This window comes from Medicago truncatula, chromosome 5 (assembly GCF_003473485.1).
Source record: "Medicago truncatula cultivar Jemalong A17 chromosome 5, MtrunA17r5.0-ANR, whole genome shotgun sequence".
NCBI lineage: Eukaryota > Viridiplantae > Streptophyta > Magnoliopsida > Fabales > Fabaceae > Medicago > Medicago truncatula.
The window spans coordinates 21,084,787-21,105,921 of NC_053046.1; the positions used below are offsets into that span (position 1 = coordinate 21,084,787).

At 28.5% G+C, this 21,135-nt stretch overlaps 3 long non-coding RNA genes across 3 annotated transcripts; all 3 read left to right on the forward strand.

Moving 5' to 3' along the window:
* The first annotated feature begins 5,795 nt into the window (after positions 1–5,795).
* Positions 5,796–6,476, forward strand: LOC11423473 (uncharacterized). Its single transcript, XR_003012270.2, has 2 exons — positions 5,796–5,959; positions 6,203–6,476. It is a non-coding gene; the product is annotated as an uncharacterized lncRNA (long non-coding RNA).
* Positions 6,477–12,930: 6,454 nt separating this feature from the next.
* Positions 12,931–13,611, forward strand: LOC120580480 (uncharacterized). Its single transcript, XR_005646182.1, has 2 exons — positions 12,931–13,094; positions 13,338–13,611. It is a non-coding gene; the product is annotated as an uncharacterized lncRNA (long non-coding RNA).
* Positions 13,612–20,072: 6,461 nt separating this feature from the next.
* On the forward strand, positions 20,073–20,753 carry LOC11431633 (uncharacterized). Its single transcript, XR_003012601.2, has 2 exons — positions 20,073–20,236; positions 20,480–20,753. It is a non-coding gene; the product is annotated as an uncharacterized lncRNA (long non-coding RNA).
* Positions 20,754–21,135: the final 382 nt, after the last annotated feature.

Consider the following 21,135-nt stretch of genomic DNA (forward strand, 5'->3'; position numbering starts at 1 on the left):
AATCAGAAAATCCTACAGGCCACCGTAACCAAGTTTGGCCTAGATAAACCGTAGACAAAAATAATGCAACGAAAACGACGTGATATAGAAATAGACAACATTCAATTTAACTAAAGTATGCTTCTCTCACAAAATCAAACATGTCTTCGCCTGAAGTTCAATTTAATTTTTAACAAAGGAATTACATGAAGCCAATAACTACAAAATCAAGTCCATATAACAATTGTTAACACCATATTGATAAAGAGAGAAAGAGGTATGTGAGAAGCACAACATGTATTGGTAATGTCATCTTGGACCAATTAAAAAAGAATCATTACTAGTATATAATTTAATAAGAAAAATAATGTCCATAACATAACAACATACGTGATTGATTTAGGGGGGTGTATTGGATCATGATTCTAAGGGATTTTAAAAGACTTTTTTATCATGAAAAAGTCGTGTGGTATTCAATCAAGACTCTTTCCAATTTAAAAAAAGTCTTGTGTTATTCAATCAAGATTCTTTGTCATTTAAAAAAAGTCTTGTGGTATTCAATCAAGACTCTTAATCACTTAAAAAAAGTCTAGTGGTATTCAAAATCATTCAAATTTCGAAGGATTGTTTAATAAATCAGATTTTGATGGATTTTGTGGGATTTTCTAGTGAAATTTTAGCATGAAAAAGTCTTTCATGAAAACATGAGATTTCTTAGGATTGTTTTTTTCTTTAAGATTTTATTATCTCTCCCTCTCTCTCCTCCCTTCTCTCTCTCTCTCTCTCTCTCTCTCTCTCTCTCTCTCTCTCTCTATAGCTCTAGCTCTCCCATAAAAAACCTCTCTCTAACTCTCCCGTAAAAAAACCACTCTCTCTCTCTCTCTCTCTCTCTCTCTCTCTCTGATTCATTCATTCTCTCTCTAGCTCTCCCGTAAAAAATAAAATAAATAAAAGAGTCTTTATTGAGATTTTGTAGCTCTAGCTCTCCCGTAAAAAATAAAATAAAATAAATAAAAGAGTCTTTATTGAGATTTTGTGAAAGAGAGTGTGTTATGATATTTTTTTCAATTATTTCTTAAAATTCATAAAATCTGTAATCTCTTGAAATCCATAAAATCATTTCAAATCCTTTAAAATCTTATGAATTAAATCCATTGAAATCCTTAATAGTCTTTTAAAATCATCAAAGTCATCAAAATCTTGGAAAATCTTTTAAAATCCTCAAGACTTTTTTAAACAAAAATTGTCCTTTAAAATCCTAATCCAATACACCCCCCTTAGAGAAACACAACCTCAAAAAAATTACGGCAATTAAGTTTTGGAGTAATGAAATAGGAAATAGGGGTAACTCATGTGCAAAAGAGCCCTAAGAATAAACATGTAGAATCTTTCAACAAAAAAAAATAGAATCACAGAATTATTGGAAAGGAATTAACCAAAAGAAGAAAGAATAAATTATTTCTAAAAATAAAAGATGGGTCACTTGATCAAGCATGTGAACACTTAATGAGTTTATGGGAGCCGTTAGATTAAAACCGTATTAATGGCTAGGATTTGGTGTCAAATTTAATTTGACACCTTGGTGTCATTTGATCCTATCTCATATATATATATATATATATATATATATATATATATATATATATTATGGTTAACAATCAAATAAACCTCTACTTTACCTATAAGTATAAGTACAATAATAAAATGTCAAAATATTAATGGTGTGTGTATATATATATAAGACATATCAAGTAAAGAGAATAATTACAATGAGAGATGAGAGGGTCTTTTATCAACCATTAGATCAAAATCAATGGTCCTGATTAAAAATCTTATAATAGTGGACTTACGTGCCTGATTATTCTCAATTTTTCCATCGTCTCTTACTTTTCATGTTTTCTTCTTCTCACTTCTTCACATAATTCCCTCTCCACTTGGTTCATCTCCATGATTCAATTTTTACTTTATTTTTAGTATCTCTTTCATTATTTTAATTTATAACCACAAATTACCATGAAAAATCCAATTTAAAAAGTAATATGAAAATAGGAACATCTAAACTCAGATCCAAAAATACGCACAACCATGAAAAAACTTTTGTTCCAGACGAGGAACAACGGCGACGAACTACGCTAAACAAGAACACCGACGAACAGTAACATTGCCAACTAATTACTTCGACTATGTCTCATGACCACTGACCATTTGAAACTCTGGTGAAATAATAATAATAATAATAATAAGGGATAATAGGTTTTTACCCCTGTAATATAGGTCATTTCTGGTTTTTCCTGTAAAATTTTTATTTTGATTCAACCCGCTGTAAAATATTTTTGTTTTGATTTATCCCCCTTAATAGGCCAAACAAAAACGAAAATTTCTTGAAAAAAAAATAAAATTGGTTTTTGTTTTGATTTATCCCATGTAAATTTCTTTGAAACAAAGACCAATTTTATTTTATTTTTTTTTGTTTTTGTTTGGCCTATTAGGGGAGTAAATCAAAACAAAAATATTTTACAGGGGGTAAATCAAAAATAAAAATTTTACAGGGAAGAAAACCAAAAATGACCTATATTACAGGGGTAAAGACCTATTAACCATAATAATAATAAGTCCTTTTTTGTTTTTTTAGGTTAAAAATTGGATTTTGTTTAGGTCAATTACATGATTTGATTTGCAAAATTGAATTGAACATGAAAAGCATACGCTTGTCATTGATCTAGATTCGGAAGGTAGATAAATGTAAATAGAAAATTATCATATGAACAAAGAGATGAAGAAATGTGGAATTTTATAGATGTATGAAAGAGATAGGAAATTCAGAATATGAGTTGATTCAACTAAGAACCAGAAAGAAAAAAAATATATCACGACACTAATACAAAGGGATGATTCTAAGAATTTGGATTCTTCTTTCATGGTGAAGAAAGGAAAAGACACAGAATATGATTCTATGAAAGATACCATGTGGTTATGAAAATTCAATATCATGGTAATGATTAATCTAAAGGTCAGGATTAAACTCTCTCATCTATCACAATAAAAGTACTCTAACTTGATATGTCCTACACACACTTTCAAATAATATATTCTATTTCAGAAAGTGGCAAATTGTATACAGACAAAGTATAGTTAACTAAGTTGTTTGGACTCCAGTGGCAAGGACGTATTTGAGGAATACCAGGTTCGATTTTCAGGGGGAACAACGTTTGACCAGTGCGCATGACTCTACGCACGAGTTGGATTAGTCGCCCACCATTGGTGGATAGAAAACCGATGCGAAAGAAAAAAAATATATATATATATATAGTTAACCAAAGTTGAACAATAGATAATGCATTTGAATTTTATGAATGACTTAAAAGTCCTTGTTACTAAAAACTTTTTCTATAAATATATATACCTAATTATACTACTTCTTTTTCTCTCCCAAAACAAACATTGTCCCTCCTTCATTAAATTTTCATCCATTTCAGCAGCAATGGAGTCTAATAGACCTTATTTCATAATTCTCTGCACATAGGTAATATTTCACATGCATATTTTTTCCCAATATACAATACATTTTAAATCATTGTGCTCAGTTTTCACATTATACAGGTGGATTGAAATCTCAGAGATCCTTTCTACAGTTTATTTGGTTACACACCAATCCCAGAGATCCTTTCTACAGTTTTTTGATAGCATCCTATGCCTGTTATTTTGCATGATGCTCTTTGGCCTTATAGGACTGCCTATAAGACACCACTTGGTATGTCTCCATATATTTTGGTTTATGGAAATGTTTATCATTTTTCTATTGAATTAAAATACAAGGCCAAGTGGGCTATGAAAAAGCTGAACTTGAACTTAGGAAAATCTAGCAGACATAGGATGCTACTACTCCTAGAACATACTATCTCCTCCGTTCCTTTTTAATTGTCACTTTTGCATAAATTTTTTGTTTCTAATTAACTGTCACTTTCAAAGTTCAATGCAACATTAAATGTTGTTTTACCTTTATTACCCTTGATTATTTATTGTAGAGAGATAAGTATATGAAATAAGATATTAAATGATGAAGGTTTTTATAGAAAAAAGATGAATTGTTGTATCAAAAGTAGTAAAATGTATTTGTTGTCTTGGTTTGTGTAAAAAACTCAAAAGTGACAGTTAAAAAGGAACGGAGGGAGTACTATGGTAATTATAATTGAATACTTATAGTTGATGAAGTCCTTGATTATTTTGAGGGAAAGTCTCTCTTTATAGGGGACTAGAGGTAGTAGTCAGTTAGACTGTGAACTAATATAGACATACAATGTGGTTTCCTTTACCTTTCTCTCTATTTTATTTTGATACAGGATGTTCTTTATGGTTTAACTCGAACTAGTTTGTTTTTCAATAGAGTTAAATGATTTGATAAAGAAGTTTATGTGTTTAGGAAAACCTATTAAAAAATATTTTATTATAATATCTTTCATATTTTATGACTTGGATTGAAAAATGTGTTTTCTTTTAAGATCTTAGTTTACTTATTTTGTGCCAATATTAAAGTTTAATGTCTATTATTTTTTAATTTTGTCTTCTCTAATAAGTAATATCGGGTTGGAATAAATGTATGCTGATTTGATCATAGACGTTCTGATTAATATTGTATAGAGCTGTCAAAACGGGCGGCCCGGCCCGTTTAGGGCCGGCCCTGAAGGGCTTCGGGCTTTATCGGTCCGGGCCAAAAAGCCCGGTTGAAAAATGGGCTTGAAATATACTATCCGAGCCCGGCCCTACACGGGCCGGCCTGTATTAAAAATTTTATATATATATATATATATATTTTTTTTTTAAAAAAAGCACTATAAAATACTCCTATAATTTTTTTTGATAAATAATATCTAGAACAAAAATAAATTGTAAACATTTTCGTACAAACGTCGTAAACTAAAACGGCGAGGAAAACAATTTTAAATAAATTAGATACGTTATGGTTATAGATATTTATATATTCGATCTTTAAAATTATAAATAACGAAACAAGTAAATATAATTTTATATTACATGTATATTTGTGTCAATTCATTGAATTTTCACTTTTATTTATTACTTTGATAATCAACTAAGTAAAGAATTTTTTGATAAATATATATAATTTATAGGATTTTTTTTGTTATGCGGGCTAGCGGGCTACCCTTGGCCCGTTCGGGCTGGCCCTAACGGGTAGCAGGCTTTTTAGGTCCGGGCTAAAAAGCCCTATTGAAATTCGGGCTCAATATTTAAGGCCCAAGCCCTATAATTAATCGGGCTAAACGGGCCGGCCCATACGGCCCGGCCCGTTTTGACAGCTCTAATATTTTACAATGATCATGATTTTAAAATATTAGGCATTAAGGAAAGTTTTGTTATTGTGGATTTTTCAAAAGATGATGGAGAGTTACCTTGATATTAAAGGCTTTTGAAAACATGAGTTTTTATCTGCAAATGAATTTCATTATTTAACGATAAATATCAAATATTTTATTTTTAGTGTAGAGTGTCACAACATCGATCATATAATATTGTCAACAACAAAATGCATCTTATGTTACTTTTAATTTAGAAAAAATTGTGTTGGCACCACTTAGGTTCATTATTTATAAAATTAGTTTTATTTTTCGACGTTTATCTTTATTAATTATCATTTCAGACTTATCCCTTATCTATTATGAAAGGCTAATATAAATTAAAAATATATATAATAAAAATTTAATGAGCATCAAGTTTAAACACAACACAATGATCTATTTTAAAGACCTTTAACAATAACTTCAATTTATTAATGATCTCTTACAACTTCTTAAGGGTAAAAAACTATTATCTTGGTATTAACAAAGCAAGAAATTTTTATTTATAAAGTTTAAAAACACATTTTATTTATTAGATGTAAAGGAGAAAAATATGGCTCAAATTCTTAAACTTGTTTATGCTTTCACAATCTTTCTTTTTATATTTCTTGTGGTAACCAATGGACGTGAGTAGTTTCTGACATTAATTTCTTCTTAATGTTATATACATAATATTCCCTCCGTCTCAAAATATAAGTAAATTTTACTTTTTAGGTTCATTCAATTAATGATGTATGTGATTTATAATATGGACCACATACATCATTAATTGAATGAACCTAAAAAGTAAAATTGACTTATATTTTAAAACAGAGGGAGTATTTCATTACCTCGTGGTAACATTGATTTGTTGTTGTTTGACTTTGCAGAAGAATGTAAAGATGATGGTGATTGTCCAACAAATATGTGTCTCCCTTCTCTAGTTTCGAAATGCATTAATTTTATTTGTGAGTGCACACATTCGATGAGTACTGATTAATATTAAAAATACCTATATGTTATTAAAAAGCATATATTTCAATGGGGTTTACTTTCTTGGCAAGTTTCCTTTTCTTAAAAAATAATAATTTGTAATAAGTATACAATTTATTTGTACTTCATAATTTTCCTCACAGTTTGATTTATATTTTTCTTGCCTTTAAATTTCTTTGAGAAGCTCAAAATTTTATAGTTATATTATAAAAAAAATTGTTACATTCGTTGAATTATATATGTTATCTAAAATAGTGGCGGATCTTGCCAAAAATATTAGGAGGAGCAACAAATACTAACAAATTTTTTAATACAAATAATACTACAGACAGGTACGTTAAACACAAAGTATGCGAAGAGTAGATAATAAATTTCACTTACATATCTAACATTGAACTGAAACATCATTAATAAAGTGCATTTTAATTGAAACATCAATAAGAAATTTTGAATTAAAACATTGAAATTCACATGTTGAATTGAAACTTTGTAATGAAACAATGAGTTAGAAACATCAATAAGAAAGTTTAACCATTGTATCAGTGTAAAACCTATTTGACACATTCCAAATTCATAGCAATTCAAACAATCAAACAAACCAATTGCGATTTCCGAATTCCAAGTGAAGAAACCAATAGAATATGGTGGTATTTTGGTCATTTCCTCTAATAAAAACAAAGTTACCACATGATTTTATTTCGACAATTTCACTACATGATATAATAATACTTTCAAATGACATGCATCACCTTTACGATCTATCACATCAATACCTAATAGATTATTCCACAAAATACTCCTTAATGATTAATGAGTCCCAACCTGGACTCCGTGCTAGATTTAGGTGGAATTCTTTTCCAAGACGAATGCATGAATATCTCATTTTAACTATCCTAATCAGTTTCACATCAAAGTGTGTACATTTCCTAAAAAAAAAGTATGTACATTATTTGTGTATTAGTTGAATTAAACCAAACAAAAATACAACTAACAATAAAATTAATAAATATTTCAATACACAAAATATTTAATTAATTAGAATTTAGAGTTAATTAATTAATTTTAATTTTTTAGTATCTATATTATTAAAGTATCAAAATTTGAGGTAAAAAAATAATGTTATTTTATTTAAATTCAAATTTAATTTTATAAAAGGATCATCTTTGTTTATAAAAATATTTACTAAAATTTGTCAATATTTTTATGTTTCTTATATTATGGCTTGTATTTAAATTTAAATTTAAAATTTGAAAAATTATTGAGTTTTTATGAGTAACCTTGTCAACATACTCATTTTGTTATCTCTTTATCCCTTTCTCTCTGTTCTTCTATGTTGTACAATATCTTGCAATACATTAAATTAATTTCATAACACGTTATCAACACGAAGCTCTAACAATATGAGATTGAGTATGATAAAGAGTATGATATAGTCATAAACAAAAGCAGAAGATTAATCACAATTTCTACAATGAAAAGAGTTGAAGAATCTAAAGAAGCAATTTGAACATTTGATGGTTCTACATTTGATGGTTCTAGACCGTGATTCATGTTTGCTAATGGTTCATTACATCTCTATGTTTTTAATTCTTCATTTTGTTTCAAATTTTGTTTTAGTGAATTATCTACAATTTTTTAATTTCTCAGTGTATAGACTATGATAATTAGGCAAGGGATAGCTTTAATTTCGCACCCATGAAGCTTAAAAATATAGAACATGCTTCATGTCAATTATTATTTTTATTTTATATCGCACATAAATTTTGTTGAAAATGCTCTTTAACTTATAATTAACATATCTTTTTTTTCTTTATTTTTGTTAAATTCCAGAAGAATTCAACAACAAATCATCCCTGAAGGATAGTTCAAACAATGAAGATATTTTATGATACAGTTCTTGAAGAACTAATTTTTTTTTCCTTTTATTATTAAATCTCCTTGAAGGATTTCTCAAATAACGAATAATTTAATTTTAAGAATTCATAAAAGATTGCAAAATAAAAATATTGTGATTTTCCTTTGTTCTCGATAGATGTTTGTGGTGAGTTCTTGAAGAACTAGATCTTTGTTAATATCTACTAAATTTACATTTTTGTCATGCCAATCTATTATATTTTTATTGATTTTTATTTAGTTAACACATTAGTATCTTTGATATTCTTAATAAATTTTTCAATAATTTAATATCGAGTATCCCTGAAGGATTGCGCAAAAGAATTGTTCTTAATCATTATATAGATCATGTATAATATAATTCCTGAAGAAAAAAAAAATTAAGATTAAAACATCTCTGAAAGATTGGCAAACAATCAAATTTGTATCCTTATTTATGAAGGTTATATATATATATATATATATATATATATATATATATATATATATATATATATATATATAATAGTTCTTGAAGAACTAAATATTTAATATTAAGCATCCTCGAAGGATAGCAAAAATTATAATCTTCATTGATGTTGATAGATTTATGGTTGAAAATAATATCTATTCTATCATTGTTTTATTTTAAAAAAGTATTGGAGAGTTACGCGTTAAGAAAGTAATGTTGTTCTCGAAGAATTAATTTGTTATTTTAAAGATCTCTAAAGGATCGCTCAAATAAAGAAGTTTCTTGATAATTGTTTATGAAGATTTGAAATATAACTCCTGAAGAACTAAAATTTAATATTAAATCATCCTTGAAGGATTGCAAAAATTATGATTTTACTTGCTTATTGTTCATAGAGGTTTGTGGAGTTCTTGACCACAATTCAAATATATAAGATCTATTTGATCTTAGAATAAATTACATCAAAAGAATTCAAGAAAAAATTATTTATGCATCTTGAATGTTCTCCTGAAGTAGAAAAAATTGAGAAAATAATATCAAGAAACTTCTACACATCTCAACTTCTTGAACCAACACTAATATAATAAACCAAGTACCAAGATGATAACCACACCATGAACAAAATAAATAGTTACCCAGAGATAATATATTGTACACATGTGAATAATTTCCAATTCATTAACTAAAAAACAGAATGACCTGTAAAATATAAAATCATTTTAAAGAAAAAAAGCAAGAGCACAAATGCAAAATAAATATGAGAAATGATATTTGAACAACCATTTTTTGACAACTTTTGTGACACCTTTCTCTTTCATACTCACATTATATTTTCACTTTCTCTTTCTATTGCTTTGGTTTTTGTGCCAATCACTTATTTTCTTTGTAAAATTTTGTTTGTTGCAAGGGTTATCATATAAAATGATGTTCAAATAACACAACTCAACAAATATATATGAACAGCTAAACTAATATCAAAGTGGCACATATAGATTGAATAAGAAAGATGCCACTTTTAGAACAATGTTAATGGTGATTACTCAAAGCAAATCTTGCCTAGTTACAAACGACACTAACATATCAGTAAATCTATGTTTACTAACAATTGACTCATACACTTTTACGTCATAACCATATATAATAAGCAGAAAATATTCCTCCGATTAACATAGAATTGAAAGAGAATGAGACCCTCTTGGTTTAATATGTGCTCTACATTTCCAACTTTAGTAGACCGTTTAAAACCAAAATATCATTAATAGGGGATTAGGTTCTCAGATGAAAGGTACAGGGGGCAGATTTGAGCAAAATTTTGTGAAGATTAGTGCATTCAGATTTTTATTTTATTAGTAAAGGATTTCAGTCTATTTGATTTGGTCTTGCAAACACAAAAATGGTGGACAACAATGAGTTATAACAAGTAATATGATTTAAACAAAACACAAAGCATAGCAGGTGCTACAGTTGTATTCAAACATCCACAATCCATTATAGTTTCACATTTTCTTAGAATGCCAATCAGAGCAAAAGTATTTCACTTTCGACTCTCTCTTTCCATCTTCTCTCTTCTCACTTTTAACAGTACACAAATCACACCACCGCCACCATCCAGCACCTCGCACTCAGATCTGAACGCCATTAACGTCATCTATCACCATATCATCTCACCGTCACCACCACCACCGTTGCCACCGTCCTCACCCTCTCTCGCCTCTGTATTTGTTCTCTCTGCCTCACACTCTTCACCAAAACAAAACATCAACAACCTTTTAAAAAAAACAAAACAGCAGTAATTTCACAGATGTCGGAATGATGCGACGGCGGAAACAGAGAAGGCAGAAACAGAGAGAAGGCGGAGAGAAGAAATAGCGCATCAATGAGAGAGAAGATGAGTACCAGTTAAACAATGGTAGGATACTGGATGCTGTGATGAGCCATCACTTCACAGGGGTGATGAATGAGGCAAGCAAGAGCAAGGGAATAATGTAATTTATAGATAGTAATAACACATTTCATTGGAACCCTAATGCTTTGGAAACATGCCAGAACTGAATATAGATGAAGTAGTTGGGAGATTTGAATTTCAAAATCATCATTAAATGCATCTAGGTAATTACATAAGTTTTGGGGGGATTAGTTGGGAGATCTGAATATTATATTCTTAGCGCCAAATCTGCTTGGTTTAGGGTTTTTTAAATGTTGTTTGCAAATGTACATTTGGATTAGATATAAAGATATTTTGGTTTATGGAAATGTTTATCATTTTTCTATTGAATTAGAATACAAGGCCAAGTGGGCTATGAAAAAGCTGAACTTGAACTTAGGAAAATCTAGCAGACATAGGATGCTACTACTCCTAGAACATACTATCTCCTCCGTTCCTTTTTAATTGTCACTTTTGCATAAAATTTTTGTTTCTAATTAACTGTCACTTTCAAAGTTCAATGCAACATTAAATGTTGTTTTACCTTTATTACCCTTGATTATTTATTGTAGAGAGATAAGTATATGAAATAAGATATTAAATGATGAAGGTTTTTATAGAAAAAAGATGAATTGTTGTATCAAAAGTAGTAAAATGTATTTGTTGTCTTGGTTTGTGTAAAAAACTCAAAAGTGACAATTAAAAAGGAACGGAGGGAGTACTATGGTAATTATAATTGAATACTTATAGTTGATGAAGTCCTTGATTATTTTGAGGGAAAGTCTCTCTTTATAGGGGACTAGAGGTAGTAGTCAGTTAGATTGTGAACTAATATAGACATACAATGTGGTTTCCTTTACCTTTCTCTCTATTTTATTTTGATACAGGATGTTCTTTATGGTTTAACTCGAACTAGTTTGTTTTTTAATAGAGTTAAATGATTTGATAAAGATGTTTATGTGTTTAGGAAAACCTATTAAAAAATATTTTATTATAATATCTTTCATATTTTCTGACTTGGATTGAAAAATGTGTTTTCTTTTAAGATCTTAGTTTACTTATTTTGTGTCAATATTAAAGTTTAATGTCTATTATTTTTTAATTTTGTCTTCTCTAATAAGTAATATCGGGTTGGGATAAATGTATGCTAATTTGATCATAGACGTTCTGATTAATATTGTATAGAGCTGTCAAAACGGGCAGCCCGACCCGTTTAGGGCCGGCCCTGAAGGGCTTCGGGCTTTATCGGTCTGGGCCAAAAAGCCCGGTTGAAAAACGGGCTTGAAATATACTATCCGAACCCGGCCCTTCACGGGCCGGCCTGTATTAAAAATTATATATATATATATATATATTTTAAAAAAAAGCACTATAAAATACTCCTATAATTTTTTTTTTATAAATAATGTCTAGAACAAAAATAAATTGTAAACATTTTCGTACAAACGTCGTAAACTAAAACGGCGAGGAAAGCAATTTTAAATAAGTTAGATACGTTATGGTTATAGATATTTATATATTCGATCTTTAAAATTATAAATAACGAAACAAGTAAATATAATTTTATATTACATGTATATTTGTGTCAATTCATTGAATTTTCACTTTTATTTATTACTTTGATAATCAACTAAGTAAAGAATAATTTAACAAATATATATAATTTATAGGATTTTTTTTGTTATGCGGGCTAGCGGGCTACCCTTGGCCCGTTCGGGCTGGCCCTAACGGATAGCGGGCTTTTTAGGTCCGGGCTAAAAAGCCCTATTGAAATTCGGGCTCAATATTTAAGGCCCAAGCCCTATAATTAATCGGGCTAAACGGGCCGGCCCATACGGCCCGGCCCGTTTTGACAGCTCTAATATTGTACAATGATCATGATTTTAAAATATTAGGCATTAAGGAAAGTTTTGTTATTGTGGATTTTTCAAAAGATGATGGAGAGTTACCTTGATATTAAAGGCTTTTGAAAACATGAGTTTTTATCTGCAAATGAATTTCATTATTTAACGATAAATATCAAATATTTTATTTTTAGTGTAGAGTGTCACAACATCGATCATATAATATTGTCAACAGCAAAATGCATCTTATGTTACTTTTAATTTAGAAAAAATTGTGTTGGCACCACTTAGGTTCATTATTTATAAAATTAGTTTTATTTTTCAACGTTTATCTTTATTAATTATCATTTCGGACTTATCCCTTATCTATTATGAAAGGCTAATATAAATTAAAAATATATATAATAAAAATTTAATGAGCATCAAGGTTAAACACAACACAATGATCTATTTTAAAGACCTTTAACAATAACTTCAATTTATTAATGATCTCTTACAACTTCTTAAGGGTAAAAAACTATTATCTTGGTATTAACAAAGCAAGAAATTTTTATTTATAAAGTTTAAAAACACATTTTATTTATTAGATGTAAAGGAGAAAAATATGGCTCAAATTCTTAAACTTGTTTATGCTTTCACAATCTTTCTTTTTATATTTCTTGTGGTAACCAATGGACGTGAGTAGTTTCTGACATTAATTTCTTCTTAATGTTATATACATAATATTCCCTCCGTCTCAAAATATAAGTAAATTTTACTTTTTAGGTTCATTCAATTAATGATGTATGTGATTTATAATATGGACCACATACATCATTAATTGAATGAACCTAAAAAGTAAAATTGACTTATATTTTAAAACAGAGGGAGTATTTCATTACCTCGTGGTAACATTGATTTGTTGTTGTTTGACTTTGCAGAAGAATGTAAAGATGATGGTGATTGTCCAACAAATATGTGTCTCCCTTCTCTAGTTTCGAAATGCATTAATTTTATTTGTGAGTGCACACATTCGATGAGTACTGATTAATATTAAAAATACCTATATGTTATTAAAAAGCATATATTTCAATGGGGTTTACTTTCTTGGCAAGTTTCCTTTTCTTAAAAAATAATAATTTGTAATAAGTATACAATTTATTTGTACTTCATAATTTTCCTCACAGTTTGATTTATATTTTTCTTGCCTTTAAATTTCTTTGAGAAGCTCACAATTTTATAGTTATATTATAAAAAAAATTGTTACATTCGTTGAATTATATATGTTATCTAAAATAGTGGCGGATCTTGCCAAAAATATTAGGAGGAGCAACAAATACTAACAAATTTTTTAATACAAATAATACTACAGACAGGTACGTTAAACACAAAGTATGCGAAGAGTAGATAATAAATTTCACTTACATTTCTAACATTGAACTGAAACATCATTAATAAAGTGCATTTTAATTGAAACATCAATAAGAAATTTTGAATTAAAACATTGAAATTCACATGTTGAATTGAAACTTTGTAATGAAACAATGAATTAGAAACATCAATAAGAAAGTTTAACCATTGTATCAGTGTAAAACCTATTTGACACATTCCAAATTCATAGCAATTCAAACAATCAAACAAACCAATTGCGATTTCCGAATTCCAAGTGAAGAAACCAATAGAATATGGTGGTATTTTGGTCATTTCCTCTAATAAAAACAAAGTTACCACATGATTTTATTTCGACAATTTCACTACATGATATAATAATACTTTCAAATGACATGCATCACCTTTACGATCTATCACATCAATACCTAATAGATTATTCCACAAAATACTCCTTAATGATTAATGAGTCCCAACCTGGACTCCGTGCTAGATTTAGGTGGAATTCTTTTCCAAGACGAATGCATGAATATCTCATTTTAACTATCCTAATCAGTTTCACATCAAAGTGTGTACATTTCCTAAAAAAAAAGTATGTACATTATTTGTGTATTAGTTGAATTAAACCAAACAAAAATACAACTAACAATAAAATTAATAAATATTTCAATACACAAAATATTTAATTAATTAGAATTTAGAGTTAATTAATTAATTTTAATTTTTTAGTATCTATATTATTAAAGTATCAAAATTTGAGGTAAAAAAATAATGTTATTTTATTTAAATTCAAATTTAATTTTATAAAAGGATCATCTTTGTTTATAAAAATATTTACTAAAATTTGTCAATATTTTTATGTTTCTTATATTATGGCTTGTATTTAAATTTAAATTTAAAATTTGAAAAATTATTGAGTTTTTATGAGTAACCTTGTCAACATACTCATTTTGTTATCTCTTTATCCCTTTCTCTCTGTTCTTCTATGTTGTACAATATCTTGCAATACATTAAATTAATTTCATAACACGTTATCAACACGAAGCTCTAACAATATGAGATTGAGTATGATAAAGAGTATGATATAGTCATAAACAAAAGCAGAAGATTAATCACAATTTCTACAATGAAAAGAGTTGAAGAATCTAAAGAAGCAATTTGAACATTTGATGGTTCTACATTTGATGGTTCTAGACCGTGATTCATGTTTGCTAATGGTTCATTACATCTCTATGTTTTTAATTCTTCATTTTGTTTCAAATTTTGTTTTAGTGAATTATCTACAATTTTTTAATTTCTCAGTGTATAGACTATGATAATTAGGCAAGGGATAGCTTTAATTTCGCACCCATGAAGCTTAAAAATATAGAACATGCTTCATGTCAATTATTATTTTTATTTTATATCGCACATAAATTTTGTTGAAAATGCTCTTTAACTTATAATTAACATATCTTTTTTTTCTTTATTTTTGTTAAATTCCAGAAGAATTCAACAACAAATCATCCCTGAAGGATAGTTCAAACAATGAAGATATTTTATGATACAGTTCTTGAAGAACTAATTTTTTTTTCCTTTTATTATTAAATCTCCTTGAAGGATTTCTCAAATAACGAATAATTTAATTTTAAGAATTCATAAAAGATTGCAAAATAAAAATATTGTGATTTTCCTTTGTTCTCGATAGATGTTTGTGGTGAGTTCTTGAAGAACTAGATCTTTGTTAATATCTACTAAATTTACATTTTTGTCATGCCAATCTATTATATTTTTATTGATTTTTATTTAGTTAACACATTAGTATCTTTGATATTCTTAATAAATTTTTCAATAATTTAATATCGAGTATCCCTGAAGGATTGCGCAAAAGAATTGTTCTTAATCATTATATAGATCATGTATAATATAATTCCTGAAGAAAAAAAAAATTAAGATTAAAACATCTCTGAAAGATTGGCAAACAATCAAATTTGTATCCTTATTTATGAAGGTTATATATATATATATATATATATATATATATATATATATATATATATATATATATATATATATATATATAATAGTTCTTGAAGAACTAAATATTTAATATTAAGCATCCTCGAAGGATAGCAAAAATTATAATCTTCATTGATGTTGATAGATTTATGGTTGAAAATAATATCTATTCTATCATTGTTTTATTTTAAAAAAGTATTGGAGAGTTACGCGTTAAGAAAGTAATGTTGTTCTCGAAGAATTAATTTGTTATTTTAAAGATCTCTAAAGGATCGCTCAAATAAAGAAGTTTCTTGATAATTGTTTATGAAGATTTGAAATATAACTCCTGAAGAACTAAAATTTAATATTAAATCATCCTTGAAGGATTGCAAAAATTATGATTTTACTTGCTTATTGTTCATAGAGGTTTGTGGAGTTCTTGACCACAATTCAAATATATAAGATCTATTTGATCTTAGAATAAATTACATCAAAAGAATTCAAGAAAAAATTATTTATGCATCTTGAATGTTCTCCTGAAGTAGAAAAAATTGAGAAAATAATATCAAGAAACTTCTACACATCTCAACTTCTTGAACCAACACTAATATAATAAACCAAGTACCAAGATGATAACCACACCATGAACAAAATAAATAGTTACCCAGAGATAATATATTGTACACATGTGAATAATTTCCAATTCATTAACTAAAAAACAGAATGACCTGTAAAATATAAAATCATTTTAAAGAAAAAAAGCAAGAGCACAAATGCAAAATAAATATGAGAAATGATATTTGAACAACCATTTTTTGACAACTTTTGTGACACCTTTCTCTTTCATACTCACATTATATTTTCACTTTCTCTTTCTATTGCTTTGGTTTTTGTGCCAATCACTTATTTTCTTTGTAAAATTTTGTTTGTTGCAAGGGTTATCATATAAAATGATGTTCAAATAACACAACTCAACAAATATATATGAACAGCTAAACTAATATCAAAGTGGCACATATAGATTGAATAAGAAAGATGCCACTTTTAGAACAATGTTAATGGTGATTACTCAAAGCAAATCTTGCCTAGTTACAAACGACACTAACATATCAGTAAATCTATGTTTACTAACAATTGACTCATACACTTTTACGTCATAACCATATATAATAAGCAGAAAATATTCCTCCGATTAACATAGAATTGAAAGAGAATGAGACCCTCTTGGTTTAATATGTGCTCTACATTTCCAACTTTAGTAGACCGTTTAAAACCAAAATATCATTAATAGGGGATTAGGTTCTCAGATGAAAGGTACAGGGGGCAGATTTGAGCAAAATTTTGTGAAGATTAGTGCATTCAGATTTTTATTTTATTAGTAAAGGATTTCAGTCTATTTGATTTGGTCTTGCAAACACAAAAATGGTGGACAACAATGAGTTATAACAAATAATATGATTTAAACAAAACACAAAGCATAGCAGGTGCTACAGTTGTATTCAAACATCCACAATCCATTATAGTTTCACATTTTCTTAGAATGCCAATCAGAGCAAAAGTATTTCACTTTCGACTCTCTCTTTCCATCTTCTCTCTTCTCACTTTTAACAGTACACAAATCACACCACCGCCACCATCCAGCACCTCGCACTCAGATCTGAACGCCATTAACGTCATCTATCACCATATCATCTCACCGTCACCACCACCACCGTTGCCACCGTCCTCACCCTCTCTCGCCTCTGTATTTGTTCTCTCTGCCTCACACTCTTCACCAAAACAAAACATCAACAACCTTTTAAAAAAAACAAAACAGCAGTAATTTCACAGATGTCGGAATGATGCGACGGCGGAAACAGAGAAGGCAGAAACAGAGAGAAGGCGGAGAGAAGAAATAGCGCATCAATGAGAGAGAAGATGAGTACCAGTTAAACAATGGTAGGATACTGGATGCTGTGATGAGCCATCACTTCACAGGGGTGATGAATGAGGCAAGCAAGAGCAAGGGAATAATGTAATTTATAGATAGTAATAACACATTTCATTGGAACCCTAATGCTTTGGAAACATGCCAGAACTGAATATAGATGAAGTAGTTGGGAGATTTGAATTTCAAAATCATCATTAAATGCATCTAGGTAATTACATAAGTTTTGGGGGGATTAGTTGGGAGATCTGAATATTATATTCTTAGCGCCAAATCTGCTTGGTTTAGGGTTTTTTAAATGTTGTTTGCAAATGCACATTTGGATTAGATATAAAGATATTTTGGTTTATGGAAATGTTTATCATTTTTCTATTGAATTAGAATACAAGGCCAAGTGGGTTATGAAAAAGCTGAACTTGAACTTAGGAAAATATAGCAGACATAGGATGCTACTACTCCTAGAACATACTATCTCCTCCGTTCCTTTTTAATTGTCACTTTTGCATAAATTTTTTGTTTCTAATTAACTGTCACTTTCAAAGTTCAATGCAACATTAAATGTTGTTTTACCTTTATTACCCTTGATTATTTATTGTAGAGAGATAAGTATATGAAATAAGATATTAAATGATGAAGGTTTTTATAGAAAAAAGATGAATTGTTGTATCAAAAGTAGTAAAATGTATTTGTTGTCTTGGTTTGTGTAAAAAACTCAAAAGTGACAATTAAAAAGAAACGGAGGGAGTACTATGGTAATTATAATTGAATACTTATAGTTGATGAAGTCCTTGATTATTTTGAGGGAAAGTCTCTCTTTATAGGGGACTAGAGGTAGTAGTCAGTTAGATTGTGAACTAATATAGACATACAATGTGGTTTCCTTTACCTTTCTCTCTATTTTATTTTGATACAGGATGTTCTTTATGGTTTAACTCGAACTAGTTTGTTTTTCAATAGAGTTAAATGATTTGATAAAGATGTTTATGTGTTTAGGAAAACCTATTAAAAAATATTTTATTATAATATCTTTCATATTTTCTGACTTGGATTGAAAAATGTGTTTTCTTTTAAGATCTTAGTTTACTTATTTTGTGTCAATATTAAAGTTTAATGTCTATTATTTTTTAATTTTGTCTTCTCTAATAAGTAATATCGGGTTGGGATAAATGTATGCTAATTTGATCATAGACGTTCTGATTAATATTGTATAGAGCTGTCAAAACGGGCGGTCCGACCCGTTTAGGGCCGGCCCTGAAGGGCTTCGGGCTTTATCGGTCTGGGCCAAAAAGCCCGGTTGAAAAACGGGTTTGAAATATACTATCCGAACCCGGCCCTACACGGGCCGGCCTGTATTAAAAATTATATATATATATATATTTTAAAAAAAAAGCACTATAAAATACTCCTATAATTTTTTTTTTATAAATAATGTCTAGAACAAAAATAAATTGTAAACATTTTCGTACAAATGTCGTAAACTAAAACGGCGAGGAAAGCAATTTTAAATAAATTAGATACGTTATGGTTATAGATATTTATATATTCGATCTTTAAAATTATAAATAACGAAACAAGTAAATATAATTTTATATTACATGTATATTTGTGTCAATTCATTGAATTTTCACTTTTATTTATTACTTTGATAATCAACTAAGTAAAGAACTATTTGACAAATATATATAATTTATTGGATTTTTTTTGTTATGCGGGCTAGCGGGCTACCCTCGGCCCGTTCGGGCTGGCCCTAACGGATAGCGGGCTTTTTAGGTCCGGGCTAAAAAGCCCTATTGAAATTCGGGCTCAATATTTAAGGCCCAAGCCCTATAATTAATCGGGCTAAACGGGCTGGCCCATACGACCCGGCCCGTTTTGACAGCTCTAATATTGTACAATGATCATGATTTTAAAATATTAGGCATTAAGGAAAGTTTTGTTATTGTGGATTTTTCAAAAGATGATGGAGAGTTACCTTGATATTAAAGGCTTTTGAAAACATGAGTTTTTATCTGCAAATGAATTTCATTATTTAACGATAAATATCAAATATTTTATTTTTAGTGTAGAGTGTCACAACATCGATCATATAATATTGTCAACAACAAAATGCATCTTATGTTACTTTTAATTTAGAAAACATTGTGTTGGCACCACTTAGGTTCATTATTTATAAAATTAGTTTTATTTTTCAACGTTTATCTTTATTAATTATCATTTCGGACTTATCCCTTATCTATTATGAAAGGCTAATATAAATTAAAAATATATATAATAAAAATTTAATGAGCATCAAGTTTAAACACAACACAATGATCTATTTTAAAGACCTTTAACAATAACTTCAATTTATTAATGATCTCTTACAACTTCTTAAGGGTAAAAAACTATTATCTTGGTATTAACAAAGCAAGAAATTTTTATTTATAAAGTTTAAAAACACATTTTATTTATTAGATGTAAAGGAGAAAAATATGGCTCAAATTCTTAAACTTGTTTATGCTTTCACAATCTTTCTTTTTATATTTCTTGTGGTAACCAATGGACGTGAGTAGTTTCTGACATTAATTTCTTCTTAATGTTATATACATAATATTCCCTCCGTCTCAAAATATAAGTAAATTTTACTTTTTAGGTTCATTCAATTAATGATGTATGTGATTTATAATATGGACCACATACATCATTAATTGAATGAACCTAAAAAGTAAAATTGACTTATATTTTAAAACAGAGGGAGTATTTCATTACCTCGTGGTAACATTGATTTGTTGTTGTTTGACTTTGCAGAAGAATGTAAAGATGATGGTGATTGTCCAACAAATATGTGTCTCCCTTCTCTAGTTTCGAAATGCATTAATTTTATTTGTGAGTGCACACATTCGATGAGTACTGATTAATATTAAAAATACCTATATGTTATTAAAAAGCATATATTTCAATGGGGTTTACTTTCTTGGCAAGTTTCCTTTTCTTAAAAAATAATAATTTGTAATAAGTATACAATTTATTTGTACTTCATAATTTTCCTCACAGTTTGATTTATATTTTTCTTGCCTTTAAATTTCTTTGAGAAGCTCACAATTTTATAGTTATATTATAAAAAAAATTGTTACATTCGTTGAATTATATATGTTATCTAAAATAGTGGCGGATCTTGCCAAAAATATTAGGAGGAGCAACAAATACTAACAAATTTTTTAATACAAATAATACTACAGACAGGTACGTTAAACACAAAGTATGCGAAGAGTAGATAATAAATTTCACTTACATTTCTAACATTGAACTGAAACATCATTAATAAAGTGCATTTTAATTGAAACATCAATAAGAAATTTTGAATTAAAACATTGAAATTCACATGTTGAATTGAAACTTTGTAATGAAACAATGAATTAGAAACATCAATAAGAAAGTTTAACCATTGTATCAGTGTAAAACCT